Raw genomic sequence first — 21,127 nt, 5'->3', positions numbered from 1 at the left:
ATACAGATGCTATAAAATAAATACATTTAGAGCCCTCAAAGAAATAAAGTACAGCATCCATACAAATAAGAAAATATTTAATTCTATTAAATAGACCTGGATTAATAAATGGAAATGCTAAATTTTAGCAAAAAAAATTCATGTAGTCCCTTAAATAACTCAATGGACACTATAATATCTAAGACAGTCACTATCAAATAGGGTACTAGAGAACTAAAATAGAGTATATCACCCAGAATGTGATATTTTTTAAAAAGGAGAAATAAAATCATCAAAAGACATGAGAGTTAAGTTGGCCATCTCTAACATATATCTTTTTTTTTCAAAGATTTTATTTATTTATTCATGAGGGACACGCAGAGAGAGAGGGGGGCAGAGACACAGACAGAGGTAGAAGCAGGATCCACCCATGGAGCCCGATGTGGGACTCCATCCCGGGACACCAGGATCACACCCTGGGCTGAAGGCAGGCGCCAAACTGCTGAGCCACCCAGGGATCCCCTCTAGCATATATCTTAATGAGTTTCCAGAAGCAGAAAATGAAGGAAGTGATGAGGAAGCCCCCCTTTATAGGAAGAAACATTAAGATTTTCTAGAAATATGATAGCAGCAGTACTCTGATTAAAGGTACACACTATGTACTGAGAATTTAGTGAAGAAGAAGGAAGAGGAAGAAGAGAAGGAGGAGAGGAGGAGGAGAAGTAGGAGGAGGAGGAAAAGAAGAGGGAGGAGGAGAAATAGAAGGAGGAGGAGGAGGAGGAGGAGGAGAACAAGAAAAGGAAAAATGGCACTCTCTTTCTGGCACTCTCAGGAAAAATGGCCTAAATGTGTGACTATGCAACCTGTTGTTAGGACCTTGGAAGGATTAAAAGAGTCTGAGTATTCTTCTCTAAAACCAAGGGCCCACTAAAGCAATTAAGTATGTTCTTCACAGGTCCTCTAATTGAACAGTAGCGCTCTAGGAAACTTGGGGACATTGTCTCTCAGCTGGCTTGGCAGAGTCCCAAGGTAGAGAAGGGATAATTTTAGAGATTTTTAATTATGTTTTTATCTAATGAAGTAAACCCTGAAGAGATTCACAAAAGCCCCACAAAGCTTTTGAAAAAACTGTCAGCAGAAACACTGTTAGCTTTGACCAAAAGTGAAAGAGAGGTGGTGCTAAGGAAGGAGACAGCTCAGAATTCTACCGGCAGCAAGGAGACTGACAAGATTGCTCATCTGTGAGCAAGCACCACCTTTAATGAAAACAGAAGGAAGGGTGCCTGGGTGGCTCAATGGTTGAGCCTCTGCCTTTGGCTTGGGGCGTGATCCCAGGGTCCTGGGATCGAGTCCTGCATCAGTCTCCCCATGGGGAGCCTGCTTCTCCCTCTGCCTATGTCTCTGCCTCTCTCTGGTTGTGTCTCTCATGAATACATAAATAAAATCTTAAAAAAAAGAAAACAGAAGGAAGACTCAAAGGGTGGAGCTGAGAGGCCAGAAGGTGCAGTCAAGTGCCACACAGAATTAGTCCTGGGCCTCCAAACTTAATGATTGCTAACATTTTCCTGGTAGATTTCAGAATTGCTATGGACCGGGGGCCCCATTTCCTCCCATTTTGAAGAGGGGCATCAATAGCAGTTATTCTATGCCTCATCCACCAGTGTCTGCTGGGTATTTTTGTGGGAGTGAGGGGATGGATAACTCATCTCTTTGGTTTTACAGATCTTCAAATCGAGAGGCGTTGGTAGTCATATACAAGGAAGTTTATTATATACAAGTTATATACGAGAAAGTTATGTACAAGTTATTTGAGGAACCTCAAGCACCCTGGCTCTCATTTAGATAAAAAGATTCTGGGCTTTGAGCTGATGGTGTAATGACATGAGATTTTAAGAAATCTGTGCAGTGGGTGAATATAGTTGACCTGTGGAAAAGACATGAATCATTGGGGGTAGAGGGCAGACTGTGCTACATAGCTTCTGACAATGATTCCCACTTCCTGGTATTCACATCCTTGTGTAAGTACTTCCCTTTCAGTTGAGGCTGGACCTAGTGACTTGCTTCTAACAAAAGGGATTTTAGAAAAAACAAAGGGATGCCATTTCTACTTTTAGTTTATAAATTATTGTAACATCCACCTCACGTGTACTCTTTGTCTCTTTTACTGGCTTGTTCTGATGAAATTGGATGACAGGCTGTGACCTTCCACATGGAGAAGTTTATGTGGCAAGAAATGGAGGGTGGCCTCTGGCCAACAGCTAGCAAGAAACTGAGGCCCTCAGTCCAACAGCCTATAAGGAACTCAATTCTGACAACAACCAGTGAGTGAACTTGGAAATGAATCCTGCCCTGGTTGAACCTTGGACATGACCAAGACCCAAGCCAACAACTTGTTTGCAGTCTTATGCAAGACCCTGAGCTGAGTGACTCAGGTAAATTATACCCAGATTTCAGATCCATAGAAACTGAGATAATACATATGTGTTGTTTCAAGCATCTACATTTTGGAGTGATTTATTATGCAACACTAGACACTAACACAATGACTAAATTTTCAAGTTCACTTTTTTTCTTCTTCAATGTCTAATCTGATGTTAATCCCACTCTGTGTACTTTTTCCCAGTTCCTCATTTATTTCCTTCTATCAGTAGGACTTGCAGTTTCCTATTTAACTCAATGTGTTACAATCATTGTTTATTTTAACTCACTGAATGTTGCACTTTGGCCAATATATAAGATCCCTGGCTTATATTTCTTTTGACATGTCTCTGTTATTTTTGAGTACTTCCTTGCTTTTTAATAGTACAATATTTTCCAGGCTCATCTTGTACTTTTCTTGCCACAAATTTGGCATCAGCTCTTTCTTTCTTTCTTTCTTTCTTTCTTTCTTTCTTTCTTTCTTTCTTTCTTTCTTCTTTCTTTCTTTCTTTCTTTCTTTCTTCCTTTCTTTCTTCTTTCTTTTCTTCTTTGTAGATATTTATTTGTTTGAGAGAGAGAGAGAGAGTCTAATGTGTGACATAGCCTGTTTCAGAGATGGAGAGAGTGTCTTAAGCAGATTGCATGCTGAGTGTGGAGCTTGATATGGGGTTCGATCTCATGACTCTGAGATCACAACTTGAGCCCAAACCAAGAGCCAAATGCTTAACTGACTGAGCCACTCAGGCACCCATCTATGTTTATTTCTATACCTAGCTAAGTATATATCTATACCACCTCTGGTAAGCTGAATAATGACCCCAGATCCTGTGAATATATTCCTTTACATTGTAAAAGGAAATTTGCAGATGGAATTAAGTTAAAGATCTTGAAATGAAGGTATTTCCAAGATTATCTGGGTAGGCCCATGTAACTGTAAGTGTTGTTACAAGAGGGAGGCAGAGGAGATTTGACTACAGAAAAAGGAGATGTGATGATGGAGACAGAGGTTGGGATGATGCACTTTGAAGATGGAGGAAAGACACCATGAATGAAGGGATGTAGGTGGCTTCTAGATGCTGGAAAAAGCAAGGAAACAAGTTTATAGAAGCTTCCAGAAGGAACACAGTCCTGCTGACACCTTGATTTTAGACTCTTGACCTCTGGAACTGTAAAAGAATAGATCATTTAAGGCACTAAGTTTGTGGTAATTTGCTACAGCATGAAGCTCATACAGTACAAGTTCGTATCAATACCTCTAAGTCCAACCCAGTACTGCAAGGTTCATTTTAGTTTTACTCTTTATTTTTTTGTAACTCCCTTCTCAGACAGTGAGAAACCTGACCCCCTTCATCGTTAATCTTCCTGTATGTAACCAAACTCCCATCTCTGTCATCACCATTTCTGCCTACAGATTCCCTTCTCACTCCAAACAATGATGTGTATGAATCTCACAGATATTACATTGAGCAAAAGAAGTCAGATACAAAAGAATATAACGCTTGATTCCTTTTAAATGGAGCTGGAGAATAGGACATAATAATTAATGGAGACACCAATCAGAATAATATTACTTCTGGGGTGGGGTGTAGGCTAGAAATGGGCATGAGGAATTATGAAAGTGTTCCATGTTTTAATCCAGGTAGGGATTACACAAGTATATATACATATATATGTATATGCATATGTAGCTATATATATATAGTCATCAAGCTGTTCACTTATGATTAGGACATTGGATTTGCTTTAATGTATACATCAGACATCTTAAAATGTTTTTATTTTTAATTTTTAAAATTTTGAGAAAGAGAGAGCAAGTGGGGGGGAGAGGCAGAGAGTGAGGAAGAGAGAAAGACACTCTTCAAGCAGACTCCCCACTGAGCATGGAGCCCAATGTGAGGCTTGATCCCAGGACAGTGAGATCATGACTAGAGCTGAAACCAAGAGTCAGACGCTTAACTGTCTGAGCCACCCAGGTGCCCCTCAAAACATTTTTTTAAAAAGGCAACCACCATTTTTCCTTTTGGAAAGATTTTCAGATTACAGGAGGTGGTTGCATTTTATTCCAGAGTATTTATGAAGATTTTGCAATATTCAAATCTCTAATAATTTTTTTTCAAATCTCTAATAATTTAAGAATAATTGTGGGAAAGTCTAGTAGTGATCTCTGTTCACCGGTTAGGGTCACAGTCATGTGACCCTAGTCAAATTCCCTCTACCCATCCTCTTTAAAATTATGTCTTCCTTGACAATTTTTATTTGGGGGTTGCATCACATCAAATTTTGCCCCGAAGGTGAGGCTTTCTTAATACTTTCATATTTTGCCATCTCAAATTGGCAAAATTCAATTTTTTAAATGAGCAAAAGATCTGAATAAACATTTCTCCAAAGAAAATATGCAAATGGTTAATAAGCACATGAAAAGATGCTCAACGTTACTAATCATTAGAGAAATGCAAATCAAGATGATAATGAGATAACACTTCACATCTATTAGGATGGCTATAATCAAAAAGGCAGATAATAGCAAGTGTCAATGAGGATCAGGAGAAATTGGAACCTTTGTACATTGCTGATTGGGAATGTGCATCCACTTTGGAAAACAATTTGGCAGGTTCTCAAGAAGTTAAATACAGAGTTACCATATGATCCAACAGGTCCAGGCCCAGGTATATACCCAAGAGAATTGAAAGTACATGTTCACACAAAAAACTGTACCTCAATGTTTGTAGCAGCATTATTGAAAAGAGCCAAAAATTGGAAATAAGCCAGATGTCCACCAATTTATGAATGGATAGACAAATGTAACCATACAATAGAATGCTATTTGGTCATAAGAAGGAAAGAAGTACTGACACATACTACAATGTGGGTGAACCTTGAAAAATGTTATGTTGAGTGAAAGAAGACAGATGTAAAATAACCACATGTCGCATGGTTACATTCTTGAGAAATGTCCAGAATAGCCTCATCCACCGCTACTCTTCTTTATTTTCTTTTTGCCAAGAAAAATATACATGTTTGAGACTTTCAATCAGCGAATACGGACATACATCTTTTCCAAAGGTGACACAGCAATCCTTCATACAGCGGTATGGTAATTTCAATGATCAATTATCTGCTAAAGAACACTTTGTGGTTTGGATTTGTATTTCCCTGATGGCAAGTGATGCGGAGCATTTTCTCATGTGCCTGTTGGCCATGTCTATGTCTTCCTCTGTGAGATTTCTGTTCATGTCTTTTGCCCAGATTTACCCAGAAAGCCATGCTTTCTGATTGGATTGTTTGTTTCTTTGCTGTTGTGTTTAATAAGTTCTTTATAGATCTTGGAAACTAGCCCTTATCTGATACGTCATTTGCAAATATCTTCTCCCATTCTGTAGGTTGTCTTTTAGTTTTGTTGACTGTATCTTTTGCTGTGCAAAAGCTTCTTATCTTGATGAAGTCCCAATACTTCATTTTTGCTTTTGTTTCTCTTGCCTTCATGGATGTATCTTGCAAGAAGTTACTGTGGCCAAGTTCAAAAAGGGTGTTGCCTGTGTTCTCCTCTAGGATTTTGATGGAATCTTGTCTCACATTTAGATATTTCATCCATTTTGAGTTTATCTTTGTGTATGGTGAAAGAGAGTGGTCTAGTTTAATTCTTCTGCATGTGGATGTCCAATTTTCCCAGCACCATTTATTGAAGAGACTGTCTTTTTTCCAGTGGATAGTCTTTCCTCCTTTATCGAATATTAATTGACCATAAAGTTGAGGGTCCACTTCTGGATTCTCTCTTCTGTTCCACTGATCAATGTGTCTGTTTTTGTGCCAGTACCACACTGTCTTGATGACCACAGCTTTGTAGTACAACCTGAAATCTGGCATTGTGATGCCCCCAGCTATGGTTTTCTTTTTTAATATTCCCCTGGCTATTTTCTGATTTCACACAAATCTTAAGATGATTTGTTCCAACTCTCTGCAGAAAGTCCATGTTATTTTGATAGAGATTGCATTAAACGTGTAAATTGTCCTGGGTAACATTGACATTTTCACAATATTAATTCTTCCAATCCACGAGCATGGAATATTTTTCCATCTCTTTGTGTCTTCCTCCATTTCTTTCAGAAGTGTTCTGTAGTTTTTAGGGTATAGATCCTTTACCTCTTTGGTTAGGTTTATTCCTAGGTATCTTATGCTTTTGGGTGCAATTGTAAATGGGATTGACTCCTTAATTTCTCTTTCTTCACAATAAGATACCACCTCACACCAGTGAGAATGGGGAAAATTAACAAGGCAGGAAACCACAAATGTTGGAGAGGATGTGGAGAAAGGGGAACCCTCTTGCACTGTTGGTGGGAATGTGAACTGGTGCAGCCACTCTGGAAAACTGTGTGGAGGTTCCTCAAATAGTTAAAAATAGATCTGCCCTACGACCCAGCAATTGTACTGCTAGGGATTTACCCCAAAGATACAGATGCAGTGAAACGCCAGGACACCTGCCCCCCGATGTTTATAGCAGCAATGTCCACAATAGCCAAACTGTGGAAGGAGCCTCGGTGTCCATCAAAAGATGAATGGATAAAGAAGATGTGGTTTATGTATACAATGGAATATTACTCAGCCATTAGACATGACAAATACCCACCATTTGCTTCGACGTGGATGGAACTGGAGGGTATTATGCTGAGTGAAGTAAGTCAATTGGAGAAGGACAAACATTATATGGTCTCATCCTTTTGGGGAATATAAAAAATAGTGAAAGGGAATAAAGGGGAAAGGAGAAAAAATGAGTGGGAAATATCAGAAAGGGAGACAGAACATGAGAGACTCCTAACTCTGGGAAACAAACAAGGGGTGGTAGAAAGGGAGGTGGGCGGGGGGGTGGAGGTGACTGGGTGATGGGCACTTGATAGGATGAGCACTGGGTGTTATTCTATATGTTGGCAAATTGAACACCAATAAAAAATAAATTAAAAAAAAGAACACTTTGTTTCTCTTTGTGAACAAGGATATACTTCTGCATACTACTACAAATGCAAAGAAGTTATTCAGTTGTCTGGACACACAGAGCCGAACATGAAATGTTTCCTTCTCCATTGAATGTTTTAAATTAGCTCAAAGCTCCTTCCCTTCTCATAAACAATGTCATGTGGACAGCATCCCTGATTTTCTACTAATTTCATGTGATGTGTTCAATCCCATCTTGTCTGACTTGAAACCTTCACTCTTATTTCTGATTTGGGCTGTTTTCCATTGTCCCTCAGCTCAGGCATGACCTGTGGTCAGAGGCACCTGAGCTCTGTCTGTTCTTTCATTCCTCTCCCCTAATGCTTCTTTAAGAAAATAAAAAAAGATTTTATTTATTAGAGGAAGAGCACACCCGAAATGAGGTGGGGAGGGGCAGAGGCAGAGGGAGAAGCAGGCTCCCTACTGAGCAGGGAGCCCAACTTGGGGCTCAATCCCAAACCCAAAGATCATGACATGAGCTGAAGATAGATGCTTAACTGACTGAGCCACCCAGGTGTCTCCCATATAATTCTTTGATTATTCCAGAATGGGGGCAGCACGATATTGTGATCATAAGAAAGGGGTATGCTTATTCAGTGTAACTGGGGCAGACTGGGTCTCTTTTGTTCTCTGTGTGATAGGCATCTGTGTGCCTCTCAGGGGCTCCTAGGTGTGTCACCACTCACAGGTATGATATTTCCCAGCTGGCTTCACTCAGTTCCTACTCTGGCTCTTGACCCTGATGGGTTTTATTTTCCCCCAATTGTTATCATTATTTTGGGTTTTGGTCTCGAAGAATAGAATGGAAAAATATTACAGTGAAGGCAGTATGTTAAGTATTATTTCATGTCAGTTACATACATGTTTTACCTGTGTGGGTTGCAATGTACAAGGTACTTGTGATTGAAGAAGCTGGGAAGCCACTCCTCTGAAAAGTTAATGTTGAGCTCAGGAGGCCTGGGTTGTGTTCTTAGCCTTGCTATGTATGAGCTTGCTGGTGACCTAAAACAACTCTCTACTCTTCATGCTCCTTTGCTAGCAAATGAGGGCATTGAACTTGCATGTCTCTTCCGACTCTTCCTCTTTGAAACAAATATGCACACCGATGGAGTGCAAACAATGTGCTAGGCAGCGACAAATACGCACACCGATGGGGTGCAAACAACGTGCTAGGCACTGCTCTAGGCACTTATGTGCATGGAATGATTCCTCTCGCCATTTTTCTGTGGTGTAGGTGATTTGTATTATCATCCCTAGCTACAGATGTGAAAACTGAGGCCCAGAGAAGTTAAGAGGCAGAGCTGGAATATAGCCCCATGCCTCTTTGGCTCAAGAAGCCATGCTCATAACCAGTACTAGGGCTGGTCTATAACTCTGACTCAGTGGGGCTAGGCTGCCTTTCTGGCTCATTTTGAAGGAAAGATGTCAGACTCTTGGCTCAGGGACTTTCCAGGAATCTGGGGTTTTAGTCACCCTTCAGTTGAGTGAAGTAAGTCAATCGGAAGGTCACTTGGAGTGCACAGACTGGTGTGACATTCACGGCATTAGGTTCTGGCTCTCTCAGGGTTCCCCCCACATTTCCTGTTATCTCATCAAGGGCATAGTTTTATAAACACCAGATTCCCTTTGTCAATCTCTTCCATCAGTTCACTCTCAACATAATTCTCTGCTGCCTCTTCCTTTCCAATATTAGTTTAATATTCTTCATATCCAAGTGCTTTCTAGCCTGACAGATAAGAGAGAAATCGAGGTGTGTGTGTGTGTGTGTGTGTGTGTGTGTGTGTGCATTATCTCTGGCCAATAGTCAATATTAAATTTCCTCTTTTTGGATCATGTCATTCAAAACAAAGCCCAACCCACTTTTTGCTGCCTCATGAGTTCCAAGAATTTCTGACAGGGGCACGTGGAATCTGCTGGGTTCCCTGTTCCCAAAGCCCTCCTGTCTCCACAGTGCCCCCTTGGAGCCACCTAACCCCCAATCTAGTAGTCCAATGATGAGCTCTGCCCCATCTCTGGGCTCAACCTTGCCCTCTAGGAATTTGAGGGCCTCTAATTCAATGCTCAGGTCCAAGGCAAGTCCTGCCATGACCCAAACTTCATCCTGAGTCCAAACACCTTATCTCTGTCTGTGTTCTGATTCTGGCCTTTTGTTCTTGAACCTGTTGGGGCCGTGATAATTCTCCATGACTGGGAATCTGTTCTGTTTTTCCCATTTGTCTCCCTTCCTCTCTCCAGGAATTTGGAATTCTCCGATGGCCATGGCCTTGCAAACTTGTGAGTTCCCTGATGCTGCCTGTATCTCTGAACACCAGCTGCCTTCTAGTGTTCCTAGTGCTATATTTAACTCATCTGTCAGGAAATTTTGTATTCTGGTTCTCTGAAACTTCACCTGTTGTAATTAGCCCTTCTGCCTAGGCTGTGTTATATGAAAGGACAGGGGCCAAATAGATGTTCCTATTTCCTTGGCAGTGCGGTTGATAATAAGACATTGTTCGAAGTGTAGTTCCTGGACCAGCAGCACCAGTAGCAGCACCTGGGAGCTTTATAGAAATGCAGAAAATTGGGCCCCACCCCCAACCTACAGGATGGGAATCGGCATTTTCAAAAGATCTGCTCTGAGGGTATCAGCTGATCCACTATCAATGAATCAAGTCAATGAAACAGCATTTAAGCATCTTCTGCTCATAGGATCACTGACTCCACTGAAGTTTCAGCTCTGTGAAGGGCAAGAAATTCACATGTCTTATTTGCTGCTGTATTTTCAGTGCCTAGAATGGTGCTTGGCAGATGATAAGGGCTCAACCATATTTGTTGAGGAAATGAGCAAATGAAAGGATGAAGGGAGGAATTTTACCAAGTAGGTGGTTTTGGAAAAGTTGCTTAGATTCTCTGAGCCTCATCATTTTCTTCATCTGTAAAATAAAGCTTCATCTCTCTACTTCCAGGTATGAGGATTAGGCTAAAAAACAGGTGCAGAGTTACTGAGGGCTTGTTCTATATGATGCCATCTGTTTGGACAAGTCTTATTCGATCCATCTATCCATTCATTCATTTGTTTAGCAAGAATTAATTGAATAATTATGTGCCTGGCACTATTCTAAGTGCTGGTGAATAGAGCAGTGAATAAAACGAAGTCCCTGCTCCTGAAAAGTTTCCATTGGGAAGAGACAAACATTAATCAACTAAAATTATAATATGGCAGATGGCAATATTTCTCAAGGGAAACAGTAAACTGAGAAAGGACTCTCTGTGGAGATGGTATTTGAGTAGAGACCTGTGGAAAGCAAAGAGATGATCTATGTAGATGCCCAGGGAAAGAGTTTTCCAGGCAGAGGTAGAGCCAGGGCAATGGTCCAAAAGTGGGAACACGCGTGGCATGTTTAGGGAACATCACGGAGACTAGTATGACAGGAGCAGAATGGGAAAATAGCAAGAAATAAAGGGTGGGCCTAAATCATGTTGGGTTTTGCAGGTCATTATATGGACTTTGGCTTTTACCCAGAGTGAAACTGGGAGCCGTGGGAGAATAGTCAGGGAGAAATGACATGATCTAAAGTAAATTTTAAGTAAGTTTCTCCAGCTACTTGGTTGAGTGAGAATAGATTTTAAGAGATTAAGGGCAGAAGCATGCCTAGGTGACTCAGTTGGTTAAGCTTCTGACTCTTGGTTTCGCCTCAGGTCATGACCTCATAGCTGTGGGATAGAGCCCTGTGTCAGGCTCTGTGCTCAGTACAGAGTCTGCTTCAGATTCTTTCTCTCTCTCCCTCTGCCTCTCCTCTCTCTCTCTCTCTCCTTAAAAAAAGAGAGAGAGATTAAGGGCAGATGATGGTGGCCAGGATCAGGGTGGTAGTGATTGACGGGGGGCGGGGGGGATACCTGGTCACATTCTGACATTATTTTAAGGAAAAGTTTGATATGCTTTGCAGGTGTCTTGGGGACCAGGTGTAGGAGAAAAAGGAGTCAAGGTTGACTCCAAGGTGTTTTGACTTCGACAATTGGAAGGATGGAGCTGCCATCAACTCCAGGAAGGAACGAAGGAGAACCCAGTTTGTGGAAGGGAAATCAGGAAATCTCAACGTGTCACATTAAATTTGACTATTAGATTTCCAAGAGCGAATGTTGAATATAGAGTTGGAGAGATGCGTATGGAGTTGAGAGAAGTTTGGACCTCAGATGCAAATTTGGAAATCTTCAATGTAACCAAGGTAGTTAAAGGCACAGAGCCAGATGTGACCACCTAGGGGAGATTATCAAGCAAATAAATAGTCCAAGGTCTGAATTCTGGGGCAATGCAATGGTAGAGGTTGGGAATGAGAGGAGAAACCAAGAAAGGGGACTGAGTAGTAGCAGCCAGGGGGTTGGCTAGTGACAGAATGTTGTCCTGGAAGCCACAGGGAGAAAGTATTTCAAGGAGGAGGTTTCTGTTTGGAATGTTGATGAAATGTGAAGCAGGATGAGGACTGAGAATGGACCATTTGATTTGACACCATGGAGGTTCATTTGTGACCTTGGGAAGAGCTACTTCGATGAAGTGAAAGAGATTAAAAGCTTGATTGGAGATGATTTGAAGGAGAAGTGGAGAAAAATGAGAAATAGCGAATACAGACAGCTCTTTCAAGGAATTTTGCTGTAACGGGAAGAAGAGAAATGGGACAGAAGCAACGGGGTGGGGGCAGAGATGCGAGGTCAATGAAGGACTTTATTTTTGAAATGGTAGATACTGCAGCATGTAAATAGGAAGAGATTATTAATGCAAAAGAGAGGTGAGAATTACTGGAGTCATGTTCTTAAGCAGGTGGGAGGAGGTGAGATTAAGGGCATAAATGGAGTTAGTGAGTGGAGGAGCCAGGAGTTTTTTTCAAAGATTTTATTTATTTATTTATTCATGAGAGACACACAGAGAGAGGCAGACACAGGCAGAGGGAGAAGCAGGCTTCCTGTGGGGAGCCAGATGTGGGACTCGATCCTGCAACTCCAGGATCACGATCTGAGCCAAAGGCAGACACTCAACCACTGAGCCACCCAGATGCCCCAGGAGCCAGGATTTGAACCAACTCTCCCTTCTTTCAAAGACTTTTGCTCTCTCCATTGCTACAGGGATACCCGGAGAATACTGATGAGGCATCACCCAGAAGTTGGCTCTACTCTTTTCATGGCCTACTCCAGCACCTGTACTTGGGATTCAGGCTACCATTTCTACTTGCCTTTCATTAAGGGAAGAATTAAATCAAGGTAACACAATTTCAGCTTATCTTCTGATTCCTTAAAAGCCCTTCTTTCCCCCTTCTGATTTCATTTGTCATTACAGGGTTAAAAAAATGGACTCTGTAAGAAAGGCCAGTGACTGCTTGGTCTCCTTTGTAATCTCGGCATAATGGGCAGAGAGTACCAGTTGTCTCCCTCCTGTTTCTCCTCTCTTATCCTCTACAGAGTTCTAATGTTGTTCTTGCTGCTTATTATAACAATCCAAGAAGCCATAGTCCTTCTTGCAGGTGCTTTTTTTTTTTTCACCTGCCCAGAGGAATAGACAAGAATCTTGGCAGATGGGAGGAAGAAGGAGGGTGGAAAGCAGGGAAATGTCAGAGCCACCCTGTTGTGACTGTGTTTCTCTGGAGGGTTGGAGAATCACCCAGTAAGTCCCCTTAGCAAAGGGCCACTTTTCCCCACCTTCCCTCCACTGGCCACCAGGCAGCCAAAGACAGATGTGATTACCCTGTGGGCCATTTGGGGGGCTGGGATGGCCCATCCCAGAGATGTGAGCCCACCCAGAGTAGGAGGGGCCTACGAAGAGAGATTGACAAAAAATGCTGGCCAGGTTTTCTGGTCAGGTGGCACTATTTGAACATTTCAGGTAGTTTTTGAAAATAAATATAATTTTCTGGACCAAGGGAAAAGGAGAAGTGGAAGGAGACAGGGTAAGGAAGAGAAAAGATAAAAGCAGGAAGGAAGAAGTGACAGACATTTGGAGGGATGTCAGAAAGAACAGGAAGTAAAAACCCCCAGCTAGTTATGAGGCCCCTTTAGCCCTCAGTGCTAGCTAGAGCAAAATACCTATTTTTGCCCTACCCCCGCCCCCCCCACCAGCTGGCATCCATGCACACTTCCGTGTGAAACTTAGGACTTCGAGCATTTACATCAGAACAAGAAGCAAACCCAGAAGCCATTTTTCTGCTCTAAATCCAAGATATTCCTCTTATCCTCTTCCTAGGTGTGTGGGGCATTTTGACCAATTTAGTACTCACCATCTGCTCCTAAGAACCACCTTGGCTGGCATCCATTAAAAATGCCATATATTAGAGAACTCACATAGTGCAATTGGAGCACAATATTATGTAATTTATTTCTTAATCTAATCCTCTGCCTTTAGATGCTGGAAATGAGAATTTGTCAGAGTCTAATCTCTCCAGAGATGTTTCCTTTCCAAGCAAGCCTGGTCTGCCTCCTATAGAAAACAGAATGAAATCCAATCTTTGGATGATGTGATGAGAAAGGGTGGGGGGCAGGCAGGGGGTAAAGCAGGGCGAGGAGGGACCCAGTAAATGCGAATGGCCCTAGAGGACAGATAAATCCTTGTTTTGTTTTGTTTTGTTTTTTCCAGAAGCACTATTTTGGAAAGATCCCTTCCATTGATGGTTGATGTGACCATCTCCAAACAGATGATGTGGCTAGGTTAAAATAAGCTTTGGTTATTGCAGTAGATCCAACCGAGGGGGAAAAAAATCACATTAAGGGAAAAAAAAAGAGAATAAACAACACCATTAGATCTCATTCTTTATGTTTTTTTTTTGCATCTAGTTTTTCTTTTTTCTTCTTTCCTTCTTTTTATCTCAAAAGAATTGAGGGGGTGCCTGGGTTGCTCAGTTGGTTAAGAGTTGGACTCCTGATTTTGGCTCAGGTCATGATCTCAGAGCTGTGAGATCGAGTTCTGCATTGGGCTGGGCACTGTGCTGGGTGTAGAGCCTGCTTAAGATTCTCTCTCTCCTCCCTCTGCCCCTCCCCACCCTGCTCATGCTGTCTCTCTCTCCCTCTCTAAAAAAAAGAAATAAATAAAAGTAAAACATTAAAAAATCTTAGAAATTGAATATTAGTAGGGGCATGGCTTCTGCACTCAGGATTGGAATTCCTTTGACCTGTGAGGGAAACAGAACTTTTTGGATCCAATTATCCACTCATCCCTTTCCTTTAGAAACTCCAGATCATGACGGGATAGGCACCGGGTGTTATACTATATGTTGGCAAATCGAACTCCAAAATATATATATTTATATTATACAGAAAAAAAAGAAACTCCAGATCAAATCTTGTATCTGAGAATTTTCTACTTGTTTTTAAAAATTAAACTCTTTATTTGGAGATAATTGTAGGTTCATGTGCAGTGGTAAGAGATGATGCAGAGAGATCCCGTGTACCTTATACCCAGTTATGTTTACTTAAGAAAAACCCACTTAGTTGAGGTATGGTTGATGTACAAAAAGCTGTACATGTTTAACATGTACAACTTGATGAGTTTGGAAATAAGTACACACTTGTGAGATCATCACCACAATCAATGCCACGAACACATCTATCAGCTCCAAAAGTTTGCCCTTATCCTCTTTATGATTTTTTTGTGACAAAAACATTTCACATAAGATCTGCCCTTGCAGCAAAATTTTAAGCATATAGTACAGCATTGTTAACCAATGCTGCACTATATTGACTTTTTATCCAGTTGGGTTTTACTTTAGCAGATCCTGTCACTCTTCATTTGCATGAAGTCCATAAACATTCTGCTGTACAACATCTGAAAATGCAGGGAACGTTGTGTCAGAGATGGCCCATTCTGAAGCAGAAAAACAGAAAGCTTCTGAGTCTCATGCCATCACTGCATCTTATTATTCACCTGCTGTGATGATAAATTGTACTTTTCTCTACATGGAGTTCCTGCAAATGACTGTAAGCCAGAGTAAAGGAACCATCAGATATGGAAAGGAACAGAATCTGTAATTGTGTTGGGGACTAATACTATATACTGATCTCTATGGGTCAGAAAGAATAGATGGAGGGCTGATGAAGAGAATAGATGGAAGAAGACAGTCAGAAGTAGCCCTGAAATTAAGTCTTTGCCACAGAGGGTAGCGCCAAGCAGGGGAGGCTCTAGCAACAGGCTGAGGTGCATGGAGATAAACCAAGAATCTGAGGATGAAATGCTCATTTTTTGAACTCTTGGTGTACATATGTGATTAGCATGCCAGAGGCCAATCCCTGGGCAAAATGGGGACTCCTGTTTCTTACTCCTCTGTTTTTTCTGTCTCTGTTTCCTTAGAAACAAATCCATCAGGCAGCCGGGGTGGCTCAGTGGTTTAGCGCCGCCTTCAGGCCAGGACCTGATCCTGGAGACCCCGGATGGAGTCCGGTCAAGCTCCCTGCAGGGAGCCTGCTTCTCCCTCTGCCTGTGTCTCTGCTTCTCTGTGTGTCTCTCATGAATAAATACATAAAATCTTTTTTAAAAAAGAAACAAATCCATCAATAATCAGAGAACTGCATCCAAGGGGGAGCTGCTCTGAAGTTATTCAGTCCCCAGGGTTTTGAAAGCAGATGCCAGCTCTGTCAAATTAGTCCTTGAGAGAGCAAATCACGTCCTGATTTGAAGCAGCAAATAAAAAAGCATACCCATTTCTATTTTTTAAAAAATTTTTTATGATAGTCACACACACACACAGAGAGAGAGAGAGAGAGAGAGAGAGGCAGGCTCCATGCACCGGGGCCCGACGTGGGATTCAATCCCGGGTCTCCAGGATCGCGCCCTGGGCCAAAGGCAGGCGCCAAACCGCTGCGCCACCCAGGGATCCCAATACCGATTTTTAAAGGTAGGAGGTATCACCACGTGCTCAGATAATTAAAATATTGTGATCATGAGTCTGAGGTCCCCAGCGCAAACCCTGTGTAGCTCATTTGCCTCTCAACTCCCCCGGTCCAAACAGTAAAGACTGTGCTTTTGTTCATAAATTAGTCCTCCACACCTAGCCAGTCATTTTGTAAGAACAAGCCACAGGTCATATGAGACTAAACAAGAGGCAGAGTGGTGTGGGGGTCAGCTGGTTGGGCTCTGTGTTTGGATAGATCTGGTTTGGAAACTCGCCTTTCCATTTACTACCATTGGGATCTTAAGCTAATTACTTTCTCTCTCTCTCTTTCTCTCTCTCCAGCCCCTCCCTCTCTCCTTAAGCTTTGCCCCCCACCCAGGTTGAGATAATTTAGCACATAACTACTCAGTAAATGACAGTTGTTACTATTTTTTCATTATCGTTAATAATGTGATTCTCAGGTGTGGATTGAGACACTAAGTGTAAATTTGGAAGCTGATTGTTACTGCCCTGCTTCCCCTCATGAACTCATGAATTCTCAGAAGAGATGCAAATTCATCTGGCCCTGGATACTTTTTTGGGGGGGGGAGGATACTCTTTAACCCATTCCAAGAGGGGGTGTTATTATCAATACTTCTTTAGTAATCTCAAGTCAAATGAAATCTATCTTTTTTTACTTAATCTGACTTCACTGCTGGAACAATGAATGAAAAAGCTGGGGGATCCCTGGGTGGCGCAGCAGTTTAGCGCCTGCCTTTGGCCCAGGGCGCGATTCTGGAGACCCAGGATCGAATCCCACGTCGGGCTCCCGGTGCATGGAGCCTGCTTCTCCCTCTGCCTATGTCTCTGCCTCTGTGTGTGTGTGTGTGTGTGTGTGTGTGACTATCATAAAAAAAAAGAATAAAAAAGCTCTTGGGCTCCCCAAAAGGGGCCCAATTGCTTTATCTTCAGTGTCACAGGGAGGAGATAGTGCCCTGACTGCTTATCTTACAAAGAGAGAACCAGGTTAAGGTAGGGGACTTGCCTAGAGCTACAATGGATGCGGTTACAGCTCTCAGAATTCTCCAGGGGTTCCCAAGCAAGCTTTCCAAAACTGCTTTCAGCATATAGATTTCCGACAGCATTACACTTCAGGAAAAGAGCAACTAGAAACTGCCAGCTTGTCCAAATCTCCAAATCAATCGCACATGTACCAGATGCTTGGTTTTCTTTCTTTCTTTCCCTTCTTCTTCCCCTGTAGGGAAGTGTGCGGTTTCTAATAACACCACTGCTATGTTGTGGCGGGACAGGATGTCAGTTCCACCTGAGGCTCCCAGCAAAAGGGCATTCAACAGAAAATTGGCCCACTTGACCCACTCAGGATAGATTTGATTTCTGTCTTAGGATTAAAGCATGAATTTTTGGAATTGAAAAGGGAGGGGGGAAGTCCCTAAAGCAAACAGATATGGAGTGACTTACTTGCCAGACAGGGTGCTAGCTACTTTCCATATATATTACCACATTGATCCTCACCACCACCCTGCAAGATAAATACTGCAAATAACATATCACACATGAGGGGGATAAAAGCTCTGAGAAGTTAAGACACTTGCCTGAGGTTATAGAAGCTCATTGTTGGCAAGGAATTGAACCCATGTCTATCTTATCTTAGGGCCAGTTTGTTCATTTACTTCTTCAAATGTTGATACTTTCATGTTAATTTCAGCGCTGGAACTTAAATTATATCTTGCAGTATTCAACTTCTGCCAAAACCAGGGATGTGCCTTTATGCATTCTAATGCTCGATATATGTTTTCTGTGAAGTTTTAGCTATAAAATACCTGTTTGCGCATCTTACCTGGCACATAGTATCTCTTAATACATATTGATTTAAAAAAAAATAGCAACAAAGGATATGAGGAAATGCAGCCAGGAGAAATGAGCCTCCTTAGGAAGATGCCGGGTCTGCCATTTCCATGCACCTGTGACTAGCTTAGCCTGCAATGAATAGATTTATGTCCCTCTTCAAAGAAGCAATTCCTTCATTACCTCATCACGGGATTCCAAACTGCAACCTGAATCTGTAAGGCCTCAGAATCTGTATGGTCTCTCTCACCAACATTCCCCATTATTTTCAAAGAATATTAAAGCCAGAAGGGAATTTGGAGTGGCTGAAATCCGTTCGGATTCCAAAAGAGAGAGCCAAGACCCAAAGAAAGGGAGTGACTGGCCCAAGCTAGTCAAATCCAACCCAGGTGTCCTGGCTGACAGTCCTCTGTGCTTTCAACTATAATACCTGGCTGCCCAGTCAGGCTTGCACAGGCTATGTCAAGGGCGGAGAAAGCAGCCCAAGTCCTGAAGAGTGCCCTCCTTTGCCCAGTATGCCACAGCAAGCTTTTGGCTCTGCCTGAGCTTGTGACATTTAACCACAGACCTTTCTTGGAACCCCTGGACAAAAGACAACTGCCTGACTGCTTCATGATTTAAATAGCCAAATAATGTCAAATTGAATTTCTGATGACAGAGTTAAGTGGTAGCTTAGGGACTATGAGCCAAGAAAACATTTTTCCACTAATGATCAATGAATGGAATTAAGGGCAGTTTTAACTTTGGAAGTTTGAGGACCAAATTTTAGTCTCGAACTATTTCTTCAACTTGGCTTGTGCTTTCTAGATTATAAATAAAAGGTTTAATAATGTTAGTTTCTGTTCAAAGTTAGTTTGCCCCAAACCAAAGACCCTTTTTGGGGAGTGTGTGCTGTCACCGAAGATTTACTTTCTTTTTTTTAAAGATTTTATTTATTTATTCATGAGAGACACAGAGAGAGAGGCAGAAACATAGGCAGAGGGAGAAGCAGGTGCCTTGGAAGGAGCCTGATGCAGGACTCGATCCCAGTACCCTGGGATCATGACCTGAGCCAAAGATGCTCAACCACTGAGCCACCCTGGTGCCCTGAAGTTTTTATTTCTTTTTTTGGTAGGTACATGACACATGTACTTCTAAGTGTCTTCCCTTGGGAAAGCATGACTTTTCTATTATTTAAGGTTTAATGACAATAATCATCTTTTGGATTTGTTTACCAGCAAGATTATGAAGAGTGTGATGTGGGTAATCTTATTTGTCCCAGTCATATTCTTGTGAAATAGGGAGAGGTTGTGATTTGCACCTTTCTGCCAAATATGGGGATGGCAAGTCAAGGCAGCAGGTCAAGGACCCAAGGCAAATAGAGAATTCCCCTGGAAACGTAAATGTCTCTTACAAAAGCGTAACTTCTCAGTTTTTGAAGCTTTTCCTGTGTCTGCTGTTTTAAAAATATAATCAGCCTAAAATAATCTTTATGCCAAAGAGGCATGTTCTGGGGTGGCAAGTTCTGCTTCCCTTCACCACCTTGTAGACCTTTCTTCCCATAGATGAGTTTTGCCTGGTAATGCTCAAGATTTGCTCTTGTGGTGGTGGCTCCTGTTTGCTGTGCTTGTATTTATTTATACCTCCTTCATGAACTGTTATCTAACCTTCTTTCTGAGTTGTGTCCCCTGAGCTGGATTTTAAGCTCCTTGAAGGCAGAAATTAATTGCCCACATGTTTAGCGTATTCCTATGCACAGAACAGAGGCTCAGTAAATATGGGTAGAATGAATGCTGGTGTTGCATGAGTGGGGAGGAGGAGCTGGGGGGAAGCAGTAAGCAGATAGTCAAACGGAGACAAAGGCTTCTCTCTTCATTCTCCCTCATACACATGCATTTTATTTTTTACTGATAATACTTCATATAATATTGGGATTGTGCATTGTTTTTAGCTGGTGGGCGGTCATGCAGGCACTTGACTTTCAGGTTAGACTGTGGGTAGAGGGACAGGAGTGGATTGGAAGAGTAGAAAGTGCAGGGAGAGAGAAGGTCAGATGGCCACGTCAAATAGAAAGAGCTTGCTCTGGCCTATGCTGTCAGACCCCAAACTCTAGTCCTGGTTCTGCCACTAATTTGTGTGATTTTTTAAAAAAAGATTTTATTTATTTATTCATGAGAGAGAGAGAGGCAGAGACACAGGCAGAGGGAGAAGCAGGCTCCATGCAGGGAGCCTTATGTGGGACTTGATCCCAGGACTCCAGGATCACACCCTGGGCCAAAGGCAGGCACTAAACCACTGAGCCACCCAGGGATCCCCTAAATTGTGTGATCTTAGGCAAGTCACTTCACCTGAGATTTAGCTTGTCCATGGTACATAAGAGGTTATAATTTCTGCCATTCTGTGCTCCATGGGAGGTCAGCTGAGCTCACACCTGGGAAAGTACTTTGGACAAGAGAATTTAGGGTATTTTCTCAACAGGCCAAGAGGCTAGCCTCTATTGCTGGGACAGGTGGACCAGCTTGTTTGCTTGCTTTTTCACATTTTGTTTGACAGAGAGAGAGAAAGAGAGCTCAAGCTAGCGCATGGGGAGTGGCAGGCAGAGGGAGAGGGAGAAGCAGTCTCCCCATGGATCAGGGAGCCCTGTGTGTGGCTTCATCCCAGGACCCTGGGATCATGACCCCAGTGAAAGGCAGACGCCTAACCAACTGAGCCACCCAGGCGCCCCTGCTTTAAGATTGAAACAGGACTTGGATGAAAAGGTGGGAAGGCTGAATTGGAGAATCATAGACTATCAGAGCCAGCAGGTATCTTAGAAACGATTCTAGTTAGACCCCCCCCCCCCCCATTTTACCTGAGTATGCTGAAGCAAGGAGAGCTGATTCCCCCCCGCCCCCCCGGCATTCTCCCAGAACAGAGCCTGGATTCCAGGTTCCCTTTTCACTGCACCCTGCAAGGCTCTACTTAAAAAGCAAAGTTCATTTGCTTTTGTGACTGGAGACGAAAGCCTCTGGCCTGTATCCGAGCAAGGAAGCGATCAGGCCATGTGTCTTGAGTCTTTTTGAGTGTCTAAAATT

At 42.3% G+C, this 21,127-nt stretch overlaps 1 protein-coding gene across 1 annotated transcript in view; it reads left to right on the top strand.

The window, feature by feature from the left end:
• The window catches only part of TMEM164 (transmembrane protein 164), a 198,845-nt gene that overhangs the window by 10,444 nt on the left and 167,274 nt on the right, over positions 1-21,127 (top strand). The window contains exon 2 of the mRNA XM_077889183.1: positions 12,481-12,615. The gene's annotated coding sequence lies outside the window, so the exon portion shown is untranslated. The remainder of the gene's footprint in view (positions 1-12,480; positions 12,616-21,127) is intronic.

Source organism: Canis aureus, chromosome X (genome assembly GCF_053574225.1).
Source record: "Canis aureus isolate CA01 chromosome X, VMU_Caureus_v.1.0, whole genome shotgun sequence".
Taxonomy (NCBI): domain Eukaryota; kingdom Metazoa; phylum Chordata; class Mammalia; order Carnivora; family Canidae; genus Canis; species Canis aureus.
This window is presented reverse-complemented; position numbering and strand designations above follow the sequence as displayed.